This window comes from Cyanistes caeruleus, unplaced genomic scaffold (genome assembly GCF_971803275.1).
Source record: "Cyanistes caeruleus unplaced genomic scaffold, bCyaCae1.hap1.1 HAP1_SCAFFOLD_324, whole genome shotgun sequence".
Taxonomy (NCBI): Eukaryota; Metazoa; Chordata; class Aves; order Passeriformes; family Paridae; genus Cyanistes; species Cyanistes caeruleus.
Genome location: NW_028256094.1, coordinates 16,483 through 23,322, shown reverse-complemented (window position 1 = coordinate 23,322; position 6,840 = coordinate 16,483). Strand labels below are relative to the sequence as shown.

The window sequence follows — 6,840 nt, the reverse complement described above, 5'->3', positions numbered from 1 at the left end:
TTTTGCTGGTGAAATGATACAGGGTTCAAGAAAAATGGAGAAGGTCCTATACTGTTACCATACACTTGCTCTGAAGTTCAGGAAGAGTCAAGAAGCAGATTACTGAGTATCTCTGAGCAAATATAAAGTGTGAAAAGAGTGAGGTCAATCACATATTCTTGAAAATCTGCTATAGATCACTTATCAGAGACAAGGATGCATTATGCTTATCCCTTAAGTAACTAGAAGCAGCACCCACAATAAAAGAGATGATAGTGTGGGGTCTTCATTGAGAAATACAAGGGTGAGGAGGAAAACAGACAAAAAAGAATACACATATAATCAAACATCATTTTTGAGGAGATTTCTCAGGTGAACTTGACTTAAATCTGAGTAAAAAATGAGACGAGTCAAGAAACACAAGTCAAACTAGTGGTCATAAAATGACATATTATTTATTCTGTAGAGGCAAAAAACCAAGATTGACAGATATATTAAACTTTTCTTAATTTTTTTTTTTTTAAAAAAAATTAAATAACCCAAACCCTAAACCAACCTCCAAAACTGTTACAATAAGGAATGCTGTATTCAGAAAAACATACAACATTCTAAGGATACTGGTAAGTGCCTGTTGATGAAAATCTTGAACAAAAAGAAGACAGAATTAGTCTCAAAATGGAAAGAACAAGAATCACAGTATGGGACTAATGCAGCTATGTAAGGGCCTGTCGTGGTTTTAAACCACTAACTAAGAAAATTACTTACTTCTTGCTGTGAGATATGGATTAGAATAAGAGCAAAACAGGCATACAACTTAAAAGGGAAAAAAAAAGAAAGTTTATTGACAAACCACAATAATAAGAACACCAGAATAAACTTCCAGAAAAACCTTTCCATCCCCTATCTACCCACTATTCCCCTGTTCACATGACAACAGAGACAAAAACTCTGGAACTCTGATGGTTAAAACAGTCCCAATTCTTGCTAGTATGTTTACCAGTCTTTACAGAGAAACAGAAGTTTCTTCCTGTTAATTTATGGAGATTCTCACAAGAAAACTATTTTTGTTATAGTTTTCTATTGCCCTAATGTTAGCTGTCTAGAGCTGCTATTATTAGAGTTCACTCCTCCCATTCTCACATCACTCTGAAGTGTGTATGGGCCATGCGTCTAGAGATAGCATTTTTAAGGATAAGTTATTCAAAGGCAAAAAAGTCTTCTTCATCTGTTTCTGTGAGCTTCACCAGAAAACAGTTTTCTCATGGCCTCTCAGGGCTTCAAATCTCCCAACAGTTTTCTCATTGCCTCTCAAGGCTTTTAATCTTCCAGCACTTCACTATACTATAATTACTCTTTACTCAAATTTACACTTTGAACACTATTCCTCTCTAGATCCTATATCATGAATTAAAGGAGTTCTTTTCAGGACTTCATTGTCCATCTCTATAGTTTTAACAGGGAGATATTTCAGCTTAATTAAAGCATCTTCTTAATTCTCTACCTTCTTTGAAGCTTCTTTTCTTTCCTGTCACTGGTAGTTTATAAAGTCTCTTTTCATGTTGATCTCTCTCTCTCTCTCTGGATAAAAAGATTAATCCGCAAGTCTCATCTGGGTAATGAAAGAGTTAAAATCTTGCCCAGGCTTTTGTAGATGGTTCGAGGATCTCTGCCGAACAGGAGCTGGAGCCGTCTGCGAAGGGAAGTTTCTCATGGCTGCTTTAGAGCGTGTAGTCTCTGCTCCAACCTGCTGCAAGTCTAGGGCCTCCCTCTTTCTTCACTGGGCAGTTTCTAGTGAATTAGTTACAGCAAAACCTGCAGCAGAGCCAGAGATCGGCTCGGCCCGGGGAAAACCTTCCCCAGGCCCCCCCATCTCCCGGCCGGGAGCCGCTGGGCCCGGCCCCATCCCCGCCCGGCCGCATGGCCTGGGCAGGGACGAGAGGCCTGGAGCTCAGCCACCCTCCACAGCCAGAAAACAAAGAGAACCCAGAGAGCTCTGCTTTTACATTTTAAGGTAGGGTTCACAAGTTGATCCCACTTTTCAATGGCCTAAACTGCTGTCAATTTTCAGCAATGACCGATAATTGGTCAGGAGAAAAGACTCCAAGCACTTCCCAGCAACTCCAACTCCCTTAAAGGTAAAGTAACTCCATGACAGGGCCTCTTTATAATCAGGAAATATAAAAGGAATATTTTTTCTGAGTTCAGAAATAAGAGCTGTGATGAATGATTAGTCATAGTATAGACGAATTACATAAACACATATGGGTAAAATCAGAAAGGCCAAAGCATACAATGGGCTAGAGTCAGCATGGATACAAAAAGACAGTAAAAACATGTTCTCTATAAATGGTATGTTGAAAGAAAATATAAAAACTAAGGTCCTTAGTTAAGTGGGAAAGAAAACAAACATAAGAATAAAGAGTCAGAAGTTGCTTTCTCAAACAGTAAATTTCTTAATCAGTTTAAGTCAGGTCTCAAGAACTAATTGTGACCTGTGTTTTGAACTAAGGAATATGATCAAAAGCTTGGATAAGCAAATGCTATAGAAATTGCAGTTATTTTCAGATTGTTATCTGTATCTAACCTATCATGCCCTATCCCACCAGATTCTTCCTTAAGGGCCCAACAGATGAGGGCAGTGTCCCCAGGTTCCCATCTCATGGAAGATGAGGCAGGACTGTGTGTGTGTGTGTGTGTGTGTGTGTGTGTGTGTGTGTGTGTGTGTGTGTGTGTCTGTGTGTGTGTGTGTGTGTGTGTGTGTGTGTGTGTGTGTGTGTGTGTGTGTACAAGGTGAGAAGAGCAGCAGCTGCCTCTTTACAGGGTTATGGGGCTGTCAGAATACAGAAGGCATGTCTGAGTGGCAGTCATGCAATATATCTTTAGTAGCACAACTTTTGACCTTCTCTTCAAAACAGGCAACCGGAACACAAGCAGAAATGTAGGTTAGATGGACTTACAGCAAACTGAAAAACTGTCTGCCCAAAGAGTAATTCAGGCTGCTGCAGAAACCAGAAAGGTAGGCTGTAAATGCTTAAGATTTAAAAACCCAATAAATTTTACTAAGTTATCATTGTGGGGTATCTGGGTGGATTACTTCATTCTACTAGATGCTTGTGAGAACTGGAAATAATTACTGTCCTGATTAAGTGCCAAAGTCCTTGTCCAACTTTGGGCATCACTGAAAAAGCCATAATCACCCACCAGCTCCAAAAGCAAACAGGAAACATGACTCTTAAAAAAAATAAATGCATGTTTTAAGCATAAAAAAGACATACGTAAGCATTTGTCCAATGTACAAAAGGTTGCTATAAAGAAGACAAGAGAGCATCTATTTTAGTTTCTGCTATATGAGCAAGAAGGTTAAATCAAGACAATTTGCAGCCTAGAGGATTTGGATTAGAAACTAGAAGAGGATATGCTATTCTGTGGACAGGTGAGTAAAGGAACACACAGTTTCTTCTCTGGAGATTGTCAGGGCTTGCTTTGAAGTACACAGAGACTGATTAGAATGTGAGCCTGAACAGCATCACTTCTTATCTGTTTTAAACTTTCATTTTTCCTAAACCTTTAATTACTGCTTTGTAGTTTTTATCCTACAACTGAAATTTCTGCAAAGAACTGACAATATTTTTTAAATTTTATTTTTTAAGGTGTTTATGTTCCTAACATTTTAGAAGTTCCTTCCTAGAAAAATCTTAGCTAATTATTATGCTAACCTTCTCTTTCCAGGTACATGCTTGAAAGGAATGAAACAGCTACTTATGTTTTTCTTGAAATTGATGGAAGACAGAGAAAATATATAGGCAAAAAAAAATTGCTGGACATAAAGTAATCATATAATGGGCAAGGGAAAAGGCAGTAAAGGCAGGAAAAGGAAGGTAATAGAGTAGGGCTGAACTGTGGATAATTTGAGGGACCTATGGAACTCACAGGTCTGAGACACCATTTCCCAGGTCTTGGAGAAAAGCACACCAATATATCACTTTAATTTAAAGGACATAAACAAACCAATCAGTAAAAGTGTCTTTCGTTCTCTCTGAAGAGTCATGAAGCACATTAAAACAGTAAGAACAACCTGGAATGTATCCTTCTTCTGTTTGAATACTGACATTTCTTGTATAGACTTTCGTGATTTACCATGCTTGAATTTGGCTTTAACAACAGTAAAAGAGGTGCTGTCAATAAGCAATAATCTGTTGTCTTTTCCGTTCCATCTCCCTAACTAAAAGAGCAAAACTAATATGCATTTGTCACCTGTAGACACCCACTGAGCCTAGATTAGGCCTGAATTGTCACTGGAAAGAGATGAAAGTAAATTCTGGTCACAGTCCAGATCCTGACTTAGTCTGGGACAGGAAGGCGGAGCTAAATGAGCACATTAATTCCAGAATTTAGTTTTCTAGATTCTCTGCTCATCTTTGCAGCAGAAAAGAGGTGAAGCTAGAAGAAGATGGGTGAATATACTAGAAAAAATGCTTAAGCACATGAATCAGTTTTCAGAAAAAGCATTGAGTCTTACACTGCTGGCTTGCACAGACTAGAGAAAAGTGAAAACACACTTAGTCTCCTCTTATTAAAAATGCAAAGGTAGAATATTAGAGTCTTTAATGCAGAATTTCTCCACTGAAAAAGAAAATTATACACCAAGATAATACAACCAACAGTAGTACAATAGAAATGAAATAACTGATTGTCTTCTATATAAGTGATTGTAAATTTGCAACATTGAGTTATATAATTAAATAGGAAAAAATTAGTATCTAAAGCTACTTAACCTGCACTTACATTAATAACCATCACACTGGTGTTTTGGTTGCCTCCCCAGAAATCTTGAAAACTTTGAAAAAATTAACTTTCACTACCATAGCAAAGATTGCGTGATTATTATAGAGGCATCATGGCCCCAAAAAATAAGTTCACCCTGAGTCTGTTTAGGTTCTGTCCTATCTTTCTGTTATAGAAGTTCTCTTTCAACAGGACTAATCTATCAAAGCTACTTGTTTTGTACATCAGATTCCTCCACAATCTACTTAATACTTCTGTACTTTCCATAGTAACAGCAAAATACAACAGCAGTTGTAAAAGAAAAATAAAAAAAAATTGGTGTTTCTACTATGCTGCTACTTAACCTTATGAAACTTCTAAGTGATCCAAACATGAAGAAATACATATGCTTTTTATACTCCCAAGTATACTTTCTTCATGTCTAATTGATCAATGGGTGGTCCAGCTACATGATGGAACATTCCACAACAGTCTGCTGTGCAGACAGAACAGGAAGCACATGACCTGACACCTACCATTCACTGTTTTTTATACAATTAATTTCTCTCAGTTGCTGACACATCTTTTATAATGCTTTCCAAGAGTTTTCTTTGGAAACCAGTGAGATTTTTTTAAAAGAACATGGATCTCAATCTGAAAACACTTCACTGAAGCATATCTATTTCTAAGAAACGCAGATTGAAATACAAACCTTCCATGAATCTAAGGACAGGAAACCCTTCCCCCCTCAAAAAACTTATTATTCTCATACGATGAGCAACCCACATTCATTCACTTTAAAATTACTGCCAGTAGAAGAATTTCAGTACAGATCTAATTCATCAGTAAGAAAATGTTCAGTAGGAAAATTCTATTATTCACCCAGAAGGGAGGGGTGTCCATAAACGTGTGGGTGTTACATGGAAGTAATCATTTTGCTTTGCTTTGTTTCAAGTTACTGGCTTTTAGCCCAGATTTTCAACCCATCTAATTTGTTGAAGTGGCTAATTATCTCACTGTCATGAGCACTTAATAAACATTAAAATAATTGCTTTTTGCAGAGTGGGTAACCCTGAAATGATTATATACTCTCTTTCCTCCCCCAAAATGAATCCATTACTTATCATTTTGTCTGCTTACATCTGATAGCATGATGTATCTCAAACTACAAATCTCCAAACCACAGGATCTGTGCTAGACAGTTTAAAAGCACAATTCCCTTCTAAATCAAAAAAATTAACTCTGCAGACTGGGTATACATTGCAAAAATAAGCAAATCTGGGATTTTTTTAAATCATCTCTGTATTTACCATTCATTACATATGGAGATGTCTCATCTTCTAATGTGGTGAAGATGAAGGTTATTAAGCTACTACCATTACAGTGGCTATGCCATAAAAGAATGATGCTAGCGTAAACACACACAAGAAATCCAACCTTGAACCCCCACATTCTTCAGCCAAACTCTAGAACCATGTACAACCACATTATTGTTGCTGTCAGGCAGCAATGCTGCTATGCATGGCCACCAATGCTAAAGTTGTGCCTCACCTCTATTACTCAGGCTTGTCTAGCCTTGGTTTCTGCAGCCCCTCAAAGCTGGGCAGGGGCTGAAGCCAATTCTCTCACCAGAAGCAATTCCCCTCCTCTCTGCAGCAAAGAGCCATCAAAGACATTGTGCAGTTGAGTGAATCATCATGCAGTTTTTCCACTTCTGGTGATGAGCAGCTGACATTTAGGTTAATGGCGAGCTGTAGAATCCCATGGCCCATAGGACAGAAAACATACCCCAAAGCCACTAGCAGGACATCTTGGGGAAGAAAGCAATCTTACTCTCTTTCTTCACAAAGGAATCAATTTGCTTGAGACTGGAAAACAGTTGATAAGAGATACAGGAGGAGCAAAAGAGGGAAAAAGGCTTAATTTTCTCTCCACCTCCTTCCAGAAACTCAATTCTCCTCCCAGGAAAAAGGTTTAATAGGATAGCAATCTTTCCATCCTTATTATGGCAAGTCCAAATGAAATTCCAGTGACCTAATTTCTATGCCAAATACCCCTGAACTGCAAGCCGAAGAGGCCAGTTATCTTCTGACCTAC

The 6,840-nt window shown here is 38.1% G+C and overlaps 1 long non-coding RNA gene across 1 annotated transcript; it reads left to right on the top strand.

Moving 5' to 3' along the window:
- The first annotated feature begins 1,600 nt into the window (after positions 1-1,600).
- LOC147645439 (uncharacterized) lies at positions 1,601-5,915 on the top strand. Its single transcript, XR_015282352.1, has 3 exons — positions 1,601-1,990; positions 2,895-2,995; positions 3,709-5,915. It is a non-coding gene; the product is annotated as an uncharacterized LOC147645439 (long non-coding RNA).
- Positions 5,916-6,840: the final 925 nt, after the last annotated feature.